Source organism: Ictidomys tridecemlineatus, unplaced genomic scaffold (genome assembly GCF_052094955.1).
Source record: "Ictidomys tridecemlineatus isolate mIctTri1 unplaced genomic scaffold, mIctTri1.hap1 Scaffold_1039, whole genome shotgun sequence".
In the NCBI taxonomy this organism is placed as follows: Eukaryota; Metazoa; Chordata; class Mammalia; order Rodentia; family Sciuridae; genus Ictidomys; species Ictidomys tridecemlineatus.
Genome location: NW_027520996.1, coordinates 80,791 through 96,595, shown reverse-complemented (window position 1 = coordinate 96,595; position 15,805 = coordinate 80,791). Strand labels below are relative to the sequence as shown.

Here is a 15,805-nt window from a genome sequence, read left to right as displayed (position 1 = left end):
CCAGCCCCCAATAAGATTTCAGTTAATAGAGTTTGAGTAAGTGAAAGAACAAAACTAAATCCAAGTAAATGAAACATGATAAAAACCATTTGTGCCTTTAACATAGAAGAACAAAGGCTTCCTACCAAGCATTTTTCTCTTGAAATTTCCTATTACAAAATAGTATAAATTTCTTCAGAAATCTAAGCAATTTTTTATTAATGTGTTGTCCATGAATTTAGAAAAGCTTGTGATTTTCAGAATTAGGATGATTTTCTCCACCAATAAGAAGAGGAGGAATTGATACAGTAAGTTATAATGTCTTGATCCAAAAATATTGGATGACACCAGGCAAGTATCGGTCCTAACATGCAAAAGAGTGCAGGTCCTGAGCAAACCCACACTCAGACAATCAGAACAGTTATTTTTCATGTACTCAGAAGATGTCTTATCACTCACGGCCTATCTTCTGTTTAGCTGTGGTTTTTAATTAACAGAAGGACAAATGAAAGGCTATGGGGTGGGATGGCCAAGTTTTGCAGAACACTCTGGAGATGATGCACCTGCCTGTACTATTTAGCCCAGGGACGCCCAAATTTGGGTTGACACATTTTGAAGTCTGTGATAAACGTTTGCAAAATTAAACAATATTGACAGTGAAATGAGCTTTTTATTAAAGTATTTTTTCAACTTTAAAATCTCATTTTAAACAGAAGTTTTTAAATAGAATATTATTGAATAGTAAATTTTGCTGTTTCCAAGCTCAAATAATTTTAAACTTTAGATAATTGGTAACAGAAACACATTCTGAGATTTCATTAAAAAGAAGAAAATAGAAAACATTGCAAGTGCAAGAAGAAAACATTAGATTAAAGGAACAAATTTCAGTGTCTCTATTTACAACTTCCATTCATTGATGAAGACAGAGAGTCTAGGAGTACTATGAACGGCGTTCCTTCCTTTTTTATTCATCCTTTGTAAGAATCCAGCTACCTTTGATACTTCTGTGAAAAATGGCATTCAATTATACCAAAGGAAAAAGAAAAGAAAAAAAATGAAAGGATGCCTTTTTTATTAAAGAATGAAAATGGCCTTGGTTCTCAAAGGCTCTTTTTTTTCATTAATTTATTCGGACCTGATCAAGTTATGATGGAAAGTCTTACAATTTATTGTATAATTTGTGCACAAATGCAAGAAAAGAAAAGCAAAACAACACTTACTCCAAAATAAACTCACTCTACTTAGGCAAATTGCTATTACCAAGTTATGTTGAATTTTAAACAATAACTGATGTGCCTGAATTCATTTTTAAAAGAGCTAAACATATGTTAAACTTTTCTACGAGTATAATTTAATTATTAAGAGATCTACTTCAAAGTTCAGAGATGCATGAAAACTAATATATTTACTTTCATAGAAGTCTTTTTAAGAGAGGGAGCTTGATACTTCTTCAAAATAGTTAAGCCAGGTTTCCTATGAAAGTGGTGAATTGAAGTTTTTACCCCAAGATTATTTACTGTAAAATTATTATGTAATTAAATTAATTTATCATGTAAAAGAATAAAGTATAATTTCACATAATTTCTCTTGGTAAGTAAATAAGCAAATAAAAATACATAAAACATACCTCAAATCACCAGGGTATTGGGGGACTATAGCAGAATCATGATACCTTTGAGCTAATGTCATTACCATATTCTCTCAGGCTTTAAAATAACAATTTTCCTTACACATTTACCATACATTCACACACATATACACACACAATAGGTGCATACACTCACATAAATACACACACATGCATAGACTTTAACCCTTTTGCTTTACATTTAGACATTTACAGCTAAAACACACCACTATGTTCCCTATATGACTAAATAAAACTTTAAAAACTCTCCTTTTGGGAATTGTTAATTTTTTATATCATTGAAAAATTTATTTACTGCCTCCAATCAATTCTGTAGGAGAATCAAATGAGTATAAAGTAGTCTTGAAGATTTAAAAGACTGCAAACAAGTTTGTAAGAAACACTACATCCTGAATAGGAAAGATAAATATATGTAATAATGAAAATGATACACTTAGGCAAGGGAATTTGGAAAAAGTTGTAACAACAGAGAAAATAGACATTTAAACTCTGAACTGGACCCTAGTATTTAGATTTTTCTTTTCAAAGTTACTCATATGTTAAATAAGGATAGTAGTAACTACCTTCTTGGTCATTGTGGAGATGATCAGGCATGTTAAATGACTAGCTCTGGAACAAGTATATTTATTAGAATTAGCAAATAAATGTTTGTTATTATTAATGGTACTTGATGACATTAATAGTTATAATCATACTTGGTTGTGATCTTCTTCTCCAGCATTCCCCTCACACTGAAGCTTACTTTACACTTCTCTTATGATCCTTTTCATCTATCTGATTATTAATATTCTGCTACTAGTTGTTGAACTGTGTGGGGTCAAGTATTATGATGAGCTGATATGTGCATCCTACAAAGCAAGGTCTCTCCAACTACAATCTGGTTACCATGATTTTATTGTTTTATTTTCATTAATTTATTTTAACTGATACATAAAAACATGAAAATTACACAGATTTTGGAGGCTATCATGTAATATTTTTGTATATGTAAATATAACTTACTTATTTATCTACTTAACATACTGGGGATTGAACCCCAGAGACACACTAACACTGAGCTACTTCCCTACCATCTATTCCCCCCCCCCCTTTTTTTAGAGACTGTCTCACTAACTTTTTGAGGCTGATCTTGAATTTAGGATCCTCCTGTCTCAGCCTTCTGAGCAGCGGGGATTACAGTTGTGTGCTATTGCACTCAGCTACATGTAAATACTCTCAATAGTTCTGGATGGAGTTCCAAGGTTTTGCACTTTAACAATGATTCTGGTTCCTCTCATCATGCTTATAGTACAAAGGTGCTACTGTACTTACCACATTGCAAGATAGTTTATATTTCTTGAATTAAAATTACAACATCAAACACATGATTTAAATTGTAAACTTAATGTTTGAAACAACCATTTTTCAAAGATGTTCAGAGGGAGAAACTACAGAAAACTTTATAGGAAGAGAGTTTTCTCAAGTTCTAAAAATTATAAAAACAAAAATGGTCAGGATAGAAAGAAAACAAATTTAGACTTGTAGAAGACTTTGAGCTAAATTATGGATGGAGTAGAATGGAAGGAATGTTCATGCATTAGTGCAGCCTACATGCTTTTTTGAAACATAAGCTTTAGATTAGATTAAAAATAAGTTAAAAAATATTGGTTGATATAAATGTTTTTCTGAAAATGAACAAACGTACAAAGTTTTTAAGTAGAGTCTGTGAAACTATCATGATGTTTTTAGGACAGCTATTCCTTACAACCATATAAGGTAGTTAAGAGTAAAGAGAAATGTGGAAGACAGGTGCTTCAATAAGGTCTTAGCTTCAGCTTCTATCTGTATATTCAGTGAGATTGCCAGAATTTAAATGTAAGATATCCTTGCACATGCTTCCTATTGCTATGTTAAATCTCATGCTAACCCAAAGACAATTAAACAAGAGTATTTGTATATTTTAGCCTCAAAATAAACTTGTTTATGGTTCCTTCTGCCAATTAAACATGTTAATATGATGCATTTTTCCTGATTTCAAGCATCTCCAAATTTTTGAGGTCTCTTACAACTTTCCTAACTGCATTCTATTGGGAGACTCATATTTAGCAAATTTCACACTGTTATTTTCTCAAATAATAAAATTTCAATGAAACGCTTAAAGCATGAAAATATTAACAACCCATGGATGGGTGTAAAAAGTAATCCAATTGCTTACCTTCTGCAACAAAGTGAAAAAATAGAATGCAGCATTGCCTGCTATATTTAATAACAGAGAAAACAGTCATGTTTGTGGAAAGGAGTTTTGATTGTATTGTAAAATAATTGACAAGTTTTGACCATAAATTCTTAAAGTTTATAGCTGAAAAAAAACCACTCACTAATATATATTTCAGTGTATCTAATTGCAGTTTTTCCTATTATGTGATTCATTTCTAGGGAGAAATAAAATGAGACTTGTCCCATATTATTTAGTAGTAACATCTAACTATAGGATATAGCTGGCATAAAATAATCGAAGCATAACTCTCACTAGTGATGTCTAAGATCAAGTGATTTAGTGTACTGCATTGCTTAGAACCAATGAAGTAAAGTAAGTAATTGGCAGAAAAAGCTTTTAAAAAATAGTGAAATGGCAAAGCAAGGCAGCTACCATTAACAACAACAACAACAGAAAGTAATGACCTTATTATAGACATTGTATGCCGTCTCCACTCTAATATTCACAACTCTGGATTCATTTGCCAGATTTGTAATAATGTTTTCTTCTACCACATAAATTTTATCTTTAATTCAAGTGTAAAATAAGAACACTGTTTAATATTGTTTAGATCTTTATTACAGGTTTTACACTTAAGTTACAGTGTTTCATATGCCCATGTGCAGTATCGATTAATACAGTTGCTTTCCTGCCCCTTCTTTTCTAATCTGAGATATAGTAATTCATTTACATATAAAAGTCTGAAGGTAAGCATCCATTAATTCATACTATGTGTGTGGTAGAAAAGATTATTTTACATGTGGAAAACTCAATAGAAATAACAGAGAATTCAAAAGATCATTGTTATAAGTCCTTTTAGAAATAGATCTCAGTTTTTTGAACTGTGAGATCTAATTTAAAAATTCATGAGAATAACTTTCCTGTGAGAAGGCTTAGGGAATTATGAATGACAGATAAAATCAAAATAAAAATAAGAAACTCAAAAATCTGGAATTCATTCATTATGTTGGTTTTATAGTTTATTATCACTGATTCAGATAAATCTTGGACATTTTTCTTCAGTTCACAAACTGAAAAGAGGAAGTGTTAAACTACCTGTGTAAAATTGTTTTGGAACCATGTAATTGTAATTAGATAGGTCAGGATATATGAAAATGCAATCATATGCAGTAAATTTAGAGTGGGACCTGCTGGAACTGCAAGGGGCGGTACTCCTCACTTCAGACAGACAGAAGCCTCCGCCAGGGCCCAGGCACAGCCGGACTCCCTGGACTCCAATCCTCAGCCGCCCACTTCAGAAACCTGCCGGATACTTCCCTGAAGGGCTGTCCCTCTTCCACAGCTCAGGCAGTAGCGCTGTATCCGTGACTCCTGAAAGCTTTACTTTCCCAGGGTAATTTGCATTCCACAGGTAAGGGAGTCCAACCAGCAGAGCGAACCAGGTTAGGGAAGAACATGGTCCATTCATTTGGAAAATAACTCGGAGCATCCACTTCATGCTGAGCACCATAGGACTCCTAAGTGTGACTCAGACAGACCCTAGTTCTCAAGGACCATGTCTAAGCTGTGAGCAGCCAGCGTTAGAGAAACCAAGGAGAGAGTAAGAGAACCCAGCTTCTTCCCATCACCCTTGCCCACCTGCAGCTGACCCTGACCCCAGTGTCTAGCTGGTGCAGAGGGCCATTGGAGCCTTGCTAAGTCTGTCCTGCAGATCGCCTGGCATTCAGCTCATGCCCACAGTTTCAAGTGAGCTGGCCAGTACAAGTTCTCCAAGGAACAGGGAAGGCTACGGTGTCCTCACTCCCTAATGCAAATGCCACCTGCTGCCCGTAGAACTCAAGCCTCAGGGGCTCAGAGCAGACGCAGAGTGTCTGGGCATGCTGGAGTCCGCTGAGCAGCTGCTGGTGGAGGACCTGTACAACCGTGTCAGGGAGAAGATGGATGACACCAGCCTCTACAACACCCACTGTGTGCTGGACCAGCAGCAGGCCCTGGTCCAGGACCACCAGGAGGCCCCTCAGAATGAGGTGGATGAGGTCTGGCCCCATGTCTTCATAGCTGAGAAGTGAGTGTGTCCATGGTGGTGGTGGTGACCTTTGTCTCCCCTCTGTTAGTGCCTGGGAGAGGTGACATTCCTTCAGCTTCCGCCCACGGCCCTCGCAGCTCCAGCCCCCGAGGCTGGCTAACCATTTGCCCTTCCCTGGCCTGGCCTGGGGAGACACTCCCCAAACCCTCAAACAGATGCCCAGGCTCCCTGATCTAGCCTTGCCTCATGGATGCCTCCTCTGGGCTTCCTTTCCTGACACAGACTCCTGACACCATGTCCACCATCCCTGGACACCCATAACAGCCATTGGACAGAACGGCAGGAGCCGTCCACAGTGCTGGTCTGCACGTGTGCTCACCAACACACGAAAGTGTGTGCCACACAGTGGGCGGGAAACCGGGTTACAAAAGAATACTGAATGCTCACAGATAGGTAGAGGGGTGTGTGTATGTGTGTGTGTGTGTGTGTGTGTGTGTGTGTGCTCACACGTGCACTTTTCCATCAACAAGTTAGCAGGAGGAGTCTCTGGGAAGTGGTTTTACAAGTGGCTTTAGTTTCCTGTCTAGGTTTGTTATGAATTTTACAAGTTCTCAAGACATTTATTGTCTTTGTGATCAGAAAAAATGTTATTTTTTAAAAGTTTATGAATGGTTTCCAGAACAAAAACAAAGACAACTTCCACATTCCACATATTATCCCTCCAAGCCTTACCAGTGCATAATTGGTACCAGCAGGTTAATATAAAAAACTGATTTTGGCTGATCCACTGCCTGCTGAATGGATGTGCTCCCAATGTAATTACCCAGGTGTCCACAAGCACAGAGGGACCCGGGCCCAGGCGGGCAGTAGGAGATAGCTGGGGACATGAGGTCTGAAACTCCTTCCTGTTGTGATGGGTGCCTGGGGACTGTTCCCTTGGGCAGGGACCAAATCCTGTGTTTTCACCACCAGAAGCACTTGACCTGTGGCCCCAGGCATCTCCAGCCGCCCCAGCTCACTGTCCTGCTCCTTCCTAGGCAGACCTGTGCTCAGGGCTCTCAAATTGAGCCCTTCAAACTCAGTTGCAGCACAAAGAGCTCAGAAACACTGGTTCTTGTTCCATCTTTTTCTTCTTTCATGGTCTTGGGCAGTTATTCATTTTTAGAATCTTTGAATGGAGTTAAAATTGTTGCCTTTGAGTTTACTGTAAGGGGAAAACGAGATGATGCATATGAGGGGATTTGGGCAATACAGTGTGTGTCATCCGTGCACAACACACCTAATGTCTTGTCTGCCAGCTTTGTGCTTGGGTGAGTGTGCATTCCCAAGGTATGGGATTTGCAACTAGAGAACCCTGGACCACCCTAAAGATTCCTTGCACCCCAATCTCATTCCCCCCATCCTGCCCATCCAGCTCCGTCTCTTCTCTCTCTCGTGCAGCAGTCAAGTCAGGCCCCTTTAAACACAGGTGTCCACAGTGCGCCCCAGTGCCAAATGCCAATGTCTCGGCTTGGGACAAGATCATGAGCCACCACACAGCTTTGTAGGTTCAAACAGCAATTCTTTATTTCCGATCTCACACCAGCGTCCACACACACTCAGGGGAAATTCTCTTTTTCTCCCCCACAATACATGTCCTAAATACTTTTTCTCCACTAGAACTCAGCGGGAACTCAGGCAGCAGGCACGCCCTACTCCCAGCAGCAATAATCTTTAACCTCCCACTTCCCTAAAACTCCTTTTGTCTTAAACCGGAAACACCCTAAGGAGCGGGATACTTCCTCAAACCTTATCAGCTCTAAACCCGGATCCGCCTTGGTCCTTGAGCAAGGTCACCTTGCATGCAATGTCAACAGCGAAATGCATTTAACATGGGGTACACTGGCAAGGAAATTTTGAAGCGTCATTCCTACTTGACAATGGCCCTCAGCACCCCATACCTCCTGGGGAGAGGAGGAGGCACCCTGCTGGGTCTCCAGGCCCAGAGGCAGGCTCCCATCATGGTGGTCAACCTGCCCGGCTCTCCCTTCAGGAGCGCGGCTGTGAACAAGGGGCAACTGAAGAGGCTGGGCATCACCCACATCCTGAATGCTGCCCACGGCACCAGTGTCTACACTGGCCCTGAATTCTACACTGGGCTGGAGATCCAGTACCTGGGCGTGGAGGTGGACGACTTCCCCGAGGTGGACATCACCCAGCACTTCCGGAAGGCTGAGGAGTTCCTCGATGAGGCCCTGCTGACCTACAGAGGTGAGGGGCTCTGCTGCTCGGGCTGTGGACTCTCCCTGGGTAGAAACAAAGGGGGTGTCACGGTTATCTGAGGGGATCTGACAACACGGTTGTTCTCTAGGAAGTGGAGAAAGAATAGGATGATCACTGACCCCACAAGCAATCCCGGGGGCCTCTCGTGTGTGGGTGCTTGGTGGCACCCAGGCAACAGATGGACACACTTAAGCTGGCCAAGGAGAGATGACAGGGAGGGCGGGAGGTGTGGGGTGGTGACAAGCGCAAGGCAGGGACTGTCCTGCGATGGCTCCCAGGGCTGACTGGCTCCTGGGAGAGGCCATCTGGGAGGTCCTTCTGAGTCCCTGGTCCCCAGGGGAAGTGATCTGAGAGTAGCCACAGTAGAGCCTGGAGGACAGGCTGGAGCCAGGACAGTGGCCACAGAACGGCACCCAGAGGACAGGGTCTCAGTCCAGGATTCGTTCGGCTTTTTCCACCTGGACTGGGCTGTTTCCCTGTCCCGGGGAGCTCCAATTTTCTTCAACACAGAACAAAGATCAAAACATCTGATTCTAAAGTTGTCATGAGGGGCTGGGCTGGGCCTCAGAGGGAGAGCACTCGCCTAGCATGTTCGAGGCCCTAAAATAAAGATGCTGTGTCCAGATAAAAAATAAATACTAAAAAAAAATTTAAAAAAATAAAGTTGCCATGAGGGATAAAAATCTTTAATGCATATTAGGGTTTATTTAGCACAACACCCAGCTCTTGGTGAATGCCTGAACGTCATGCCATTATTGTAATAAACCATGTGGCATTCCTGGGAAGGGCATTTCCTGTCATCACCAACATCAGAGATAGGTCACATCTAATGGGACATGCACACACGTCACGTGTGTGTGTCATAAATACACACATGCACACACACGTAATGCTTAAAATTCTCCTACTTTAAAAAACATGAGCCTTTGGACACATTGGGGTTGCTGGCATCTGTCCAGGGTCTGTGGGAGGGGACCTGTTCCTTCCACTAGACCTGAGAGCAAGGCCAACCTCCCTGTGGAGAGGGAGCCCAGAGCGTCAGACACAGGGTGGGTGGCAGGTACCCACAGCATCCAGAGCAAAAGAGTCTTCAACTCATTTTGGGGGCCACTGAGGCACCACGAGAGCCTGTGGGGAGGCGGAGGGAGGATGTTGCATTGGGTGCAGGAGCTGCGGCTCCAGGAGGAAGCTCCTTGCTGTGTCTATGAGGGGCCAGCCCACATTGAACACCCACGTTGGTGTCAGCAGGCGTGCACCCAGTCTGCTGGTGAGGTGACCTCTCCTGCCAGGTTTCTGTTCTTACGACTAAAAGGCTCAGGGGTCACTCCAGTTGCACTGGGCTGACTGGGCTGTGCAAGAGACAAGAGACCCAAACACCTTTTTCTTTGGGGTCGCGGTGACAGCTCCTCTGAACTTAAGGGTCCACAGGAAGAGAGAGAGTGAGAGCATGCGCTGACCCCTTTTATTGAGGAGAAGCTACTCAAATGAGGCAAGGGGTCAGGTTTCAGGGGGCTGAAATGATGTCCACTATTCATGATGTCCACTATCATCAGGTTGACTGACACCTGGGTAGGCCACACACCAAGGGCACAGTAAGAGAAGGGGACACACACAAGGCACTTCCATGGAATATTCTATCCTAAACAGGGCAAGGGGTTACATTACAAAGGAACAGGTGAGCATAGCTCCACCCATAGGGCTGTAGGAAGTCACACCCGTGCATGACACATTTCTGTGACTGAGCGCCTCAGCACTCAGCAGGGAGTGTGACTCAGTCACGTGCAAAGTTGGCCTCCCACAGTCTCCTGTCCCTCAAGCCTTGCTCTTGAGCGGGAGCAGAGGGCCATACCCTGACTCTGGCTGCTGCCTGTAGGGTAGGTCCCACTCGTGAACGTCCCTACCCTAGAGCCTTCTTCCTGTGGCTTCCTCTGCTCTTAGATGCTTGGACACTAGCTTCTGACAAGGAGGAGGGTGGAAAGGGACACCCCCGACCCCTCAGGACAGTGCTGTTATCCACATCTAACTGTCCTGGAAGCTGAGACCCACTGGCAGTCTGGTGACTTTGCCAGATGTAACAATCAAGATGCCCTTGGTTGCTGGTAACAGAAAACCACCCCAAACCCTTCACAGCAGCAGAGGCCTTCAATAGGAGGCCACAGGAGGATCCAGAGACCACAGGAGTGTGGCACCGAGTGGCTAGGAGCAAGGACAGGCAGGGCACTTTTGGTCCCACCCTTACTCGCTTCCCTGGGTGGCAAACAAAGGCTTGGCATTAGCTGATCACCTGCCTCTGCCCATCGCCATGGGCTTCTACCCACCAGCAGTCCCTCAGGCCACCCTGGCTCCTCGGACGGACCCCAGGGTACAGTAGGCCCAGAGACACACGGAACCTGCAGCCTCGTCTGAGTGGGATCTGATGCCCTTATGAGGAGGACTGGGTGGTCACGTGCAGGAATGCGTTGGCAAGTCCTTGGTCCTGCCAGATGGCCCAGGGAGGGACCGTGGAGCCCTGGGCTGGAGTAAGAGGGGCAGTGGCCTGAACCCCTGAACTCTGCTGTCCTGTGTCCCTCAGTGGGTACCAGATATTGACAACATACCCTGCAGCATCGCTGAGCCTCAGGGCCCATCTCATCTCTGACCCCTTGTGTGACAAAGGCATGGCCTTGGCTGGCAGGGAGACAGAATAAGGAGACTCGCCTCCCATCTCATCTAATCAGGGCTCTCAGCCGACGCTAAAGGTCCCCCAAGACTGTGGGCAGACAGACGGTGACGGCCAGGAAGTAGGTCTCCAGGAGTCTGGTCTGCACTATAAGCCAGCACTAGAGCGGTGGTGTAGACCCCAAGGCCATCCCGTTCAGGGCAGAGGGGAAGCACAAGGGAGGGGCAGATGACTGACGTGCTGAATAGCAGGGTCACGACTGGACTAGCCCCGCAGACTTACTAGCAGGTCACAGCTGCCGCAGTACTGGAAGGAATCTGTGAGATGCCATGAGATAAGGAAGACAGAATTGGAATTTTTTTTAAGTTTTATAGATTTCGGTTGATATAGAAGACGACTTGAGCATATTGTGTGACATGCCCACCCACACAGACCACAGGCCCGGGCACGTGGTGCTGTGGTTCAGGTTGGTCTGAGTGTCGCCCAGCACTTCCCATATTGGAATTTAATCATCCCATTGTGAGGTGTTAAGAGGGTGGGAACTTAATCAGAGTATGGTGTTCAGAGACCTTTGTGAAGGATGAGGTTTGGATGCAGGCATTAGGGTGGAGCCTCATGATTGAATCCTGGAAACGTTTGAAGAAGGGGGTAAGATGAAGGCAGACATATATGCATGCTCCCTGCCTCTTATCCTGTAAGGCTCTGCACTGCCTTGGGACTCTGCCAGCAGGAGGGCAATCACCAGATGAGGCTACTGAATGTCGCACTTACAGAACCATAAGCCCAAATAAACTATTTTCTTTGTAAAGTAGCCTGCCTCAGGTATTTCATTATAGTAATGGACAGCTGACTGGTACAGAATGCATGAACGAAGGCTATGTTCTTAGAGTCAGAGTGGTGAGGGTTCCACCTACTGTATGCCATTCAGTCAAACATGACATGTTTGGCTCCATCCTAGACCCAAACTCCTCAGTGACCAACTGATAAGTTTAACTCTTAACCTGGAGGAGAGTGTCTAGAATAGCATGGAAATATGAAAAAGAAAGTTTGAATATTGATTGAAAGACACATAATATCCAGGAAAAAAAATCCTTAGTGAAGAATATGATAGTGATCCTCTCGAGGAATTTTGCACATAGGTTGTGATCATATGGACGTATTCATTCTTGAATGCAGAATGTCAGAATAGGAGCGCTGACTGCTGTTGCATTGTTATGCTTTGCCCTAGATAGGAAAGAACTGCCAAGACTCGAGTGATCCCACATGAAGGGAGCCATGTCCACCTGATTCTGTGAGCCAGTGAGCTCCAAATCGCAGGAAGTATCCTGCAGAGGCTGGTGGTGGCCACCCAGCATGAGGACACTGTACAGGGCAATCCCAAGCTCTGACTGACTGGGGGTGCTCTTCCACCCTGGGATCTGCTGTGATTTGGGGACTCAGGCGATGATGAACACCAGCTCCAAGCACTGGGTCCAGCACCCCGAACAGCACTTCAGAGAAGCAGGACCGGGCAGCCGCCATGGTGGCATCACTTCTCTGTGTGTTCTATTTGCAGGGAAAGTCCTGGTCAGCAGCGAAATGGGCATCAGCCAGTAGGCAGTGCTGGTGGTGCCTACCTGATGATCTTCCACAACATGGCCATCCTGGAGGCTGTGATGACCGTGAGCAGGAAGCAGGCCATCTATCCCAACGACGGCTTCCTGAAGCAGCTGCGGGAGCTCAACGAGCAGCTGATGGAGGAGAGAGAGGAGGACTGCACCCCAGAGAGAGCCAGCGAGAGCCAGGAGGCCCGGGGCACCCTTGGGGCGCGAGCGCAGCTGACTGTGGAGGAGGAGGACGAGGCCACCAGCCACCTCAGCGGCTGCTCCCTGGGGAAGGCCAGCCAGGCCTCCGAGCCCCTCATCCTCATTGACGAGGAGGAGGAGGAGAAGCTGTACGAGGAGTGGAAGAAGGGCCAGGGCCTCTCTGCGGGCAGCGAGGCCGGGGGTGGACAGTGTCCAGGGCCGGCCTCTTCGCGCCAGGCCAGCCAGGAGCAGGAGCAGGAGCTCAAGGACCAGGGCGTGGAGAGGATCATCCAGGAGTGGCAGAGCCGGAAAGAGAGGTACCACACCCAGGGCCACCAGTGGTGGGCCCTGGAGGAGGAGGACAAGGAGGTCGAGGAGGAGGAGGGCAAGTCCGCGCGGAGGCTCAGGAGGACGCGGAGCCAGAGCAGCGTCTCCAAGAGCGAGAGCATGCTCAGCCGGGAGGCGTGCTCCTGCGGCAGCTGGAGCTCGGTGGCCCCAGCCCAGGCACCTGGCGCCGCTCGGACTTGATGTCCACCGAGTGCACGTGGGACCTGTGGAACGAGAGGCTGCAGGACATCGAGAGGGAGGCCGTGCGGGAGTTCCGCTCCAGGAGCAGGAGAGAGGAGGAGGACGCGCGCTCAGAGGCCGGGAGCACGGTGCCTGAGGATGACCAGCAGAGCGTGTGCTCCGAGGCCAGCTCCTTTTACAACTTCTGCAGCAGGAACAAGGACAAGCTTACTGCCCTGGAGAGGTGGAAGATCAAGAGAATCCAGTTTGGATTTCACAAGAAAGACCTAGGGGCAGGAGAGGACAGTGGTGAGGTGCAGGGCCCGGAGGATACCCCCGGGTAGAGGAACCCCCCCCCCATGTCAACCTGATGGCCTACCAGACCTGGAAGCTGAAGCACCAGAAGAAGGTGGGCAGCGAGAACAAGGAGGAGGTGATGGAGCTGGGCAAGGCGGAGGATGCCGTCCTGGCCAAAAAAAGACAGCGGAGGCTGGAGCTGCTGGAGAGGAGTCGGTGGACGCTGGAGGAGAGCCAGTCCATGGCCAGCTGGGAGGTGGATGGCTCCGTGGCTAGCGGGAGCATACCCTGTCCGCCTTCTGCTCTGCAGCCTGCTCTGTCAGTGCTAATGGGGACACAGGTCAGTACTGAGTGCCCAGAGCCACCACTCCCACCTGTCCCAGGCCGCCAGCAGCATTGGGGGATGCTCACCCACCAACCCCAGCACTCCCCTGCCCAGCCTGCCAGTGAGGCCTGGAGACACCATTTCCATTGCCAGCATCCATACTGGATTGCCAGCGTGGTCAGTGAGACCCTGGCTCAGAAGCAGGGTGAAATGCTGCTGCTGTCTCGCTCACGGACGGTGGCAAGCATGAGGGTAGGGCCAGCCACCAGCTGCCTGGGGGATGGCCAAGTCTCCATGCTCAGTGGACAGAGCAGCTCCCTTCTGGGTGACTGCCTGCTGTGTCAGAGCCAGGCAAGGCCCAGCTCCAACTCCCAGTCCGTGCTGTCCTCCAGCACTTCACTGATCTCCAGGGCCAAAGGGGCTGGGAGCAGGGTGAGGGAGACCAGCAAGCCCTTCTACAGCCTCTTTGCTGACAATGTGGACCTAAAGGAGCTCTGCTACAAGGAGAGGGAGATGCAGATGGAGCTGAGGGAGAAGATGTCCAAGTACAAAATGGAGAAGCTGGCCTCCGACAACAAACGCAGCTCCCTGTTCAAGAAGAAGAAGGTCAAGGAAGAGGATGATGGTGCCAGTGATAGGGATGGGGACACAGACAGTGCCATCAGGAGCTTCCGACTCTCTTCCCGCAGTAACTCCCAAAAGCCTGAAACAGACACCTCCTCCTCCCTGGTGGTCTCTGACCACTGTAGGAGAGGCAGCAGAGGAGATGGACAGCAGCATCAATAAGTGGCTCAGTGGCCTCAGGACCGAGGAAGACTCTCCTCCCCAGAGTGACTGGTCTGGCAGCTCCAGGGATAGGTACAGCAGATCTTCCCTGCACCGGGAAACCGAGTCCAAATCCTGCAGTTACAAGTTCTCCACATCCCGGTCAGAGGAGCAGGACGCCTCCTCCTACCACGACGCGGAAGGCAGCTCTGTGAGGAGTACTTCCTGTTTCTCCTCGTCCTCCACCAGGGAGGGCAGAGAGACCCACAAGTTCTCCAGGTCCACATTCAGTGAGACCTCCAGCTCCAGAGAGGAGATCCCGGAGCCCTACTCCTTCTGCCGGACCCCTGAGTCCTCCGAAGGGGAAGAGTCCCCAGAGCCATGGCGCCGGGACTGGGCTAGGCCCAGGGACTGGGAGGACGGGGAAGAGTCATCCAAGTTGGACTTCTCTGAGTTTGGAGCCAAGAGGAAATTCACCCAGAGCTTCATGAGGTCTGAAGAGGAAGGCGAGAAAGAGAGGACAGAAACAGAGAGGAGGGAAGGTTTGCCTCTGGGCAGAGGAGCCAGTATCGGAGAAGCACAGACAGAGAGGAAGAGGAGGAGATGGACGATGAAGCCATCATCGCTGCTTGGAGACACTGGCAAGAGGAGACCAGGACTAAGCTGAAGAGGAGGAGGGAAGACTGAACAGGGCCTGGGCCACCTGCCACTCAGCAGAGCACAGGGCTCAGGCACACCCTGCCACCACCCCTCAGGGGCCGAGGATGCAGAGAGGATCTCTCCAACAGGCAGAGTGGCAGTGCCCAAGTGGAACGACACCGGGGTGCAGGGTGGGAGGAGAGGAGCCATGCTGGGCCAGCTCGGGCCGTTTTCTGTCATCCAGGGCCCTCTGTGCTTTGGTGCTTATGTGTTCGATAGTGTGTGTCCTGGACTGGAGAGGAGAGCGTGAAAGGAATTGCAGTTTGTTGGAGACTCCAGTGTACATCCAGAAGGCCATAAGGCAGGACTTGCTTCTGTTCAAGTAGTTTCATAACAAGTCCCAGGAAATCTGTCAGCAATGCCCAGCTCTGTTTAATATCTTGGATCTCCATTAAATTGGTTTGTTGTGAAATCTTCCTTCTGCACCCTGGTCACTTTAGCTCTTTAGATGTTAGGGGAAACTCACTTCAGAAGTCATGGTGGGTTTTTATGGGCCAGCCTCACCTTGCTTCACAAAATCTGTGCCTCCAGGCAATGCCACCACCGTCTCATTGTTATATAATAAAGGAAGATGTGGTGCAGGATGGAGGGCAGCTGAGAGGCCATTTCAGGACCCACCCCCACCTCGCCTGGGAGCAACAGAAGGAACTAAAGAAA

At 47.4% G+C, this 15,805-nt stretch overlaps 1 pseudogene; it reads left to right on the top strand.

Annotated features, from left to right (window-relative positions):
- Positions 1-5,523: 5,523 nt before the first annotated feature.
- LOC144372443 (serine/threonine/tyrosine-interacting-like protein 2) lies at positions 5,524-15,560 on the top strand (annotated as a pseudogene).
- Positions 15,561-15,805: the final 245 nt, after the last annotated feature.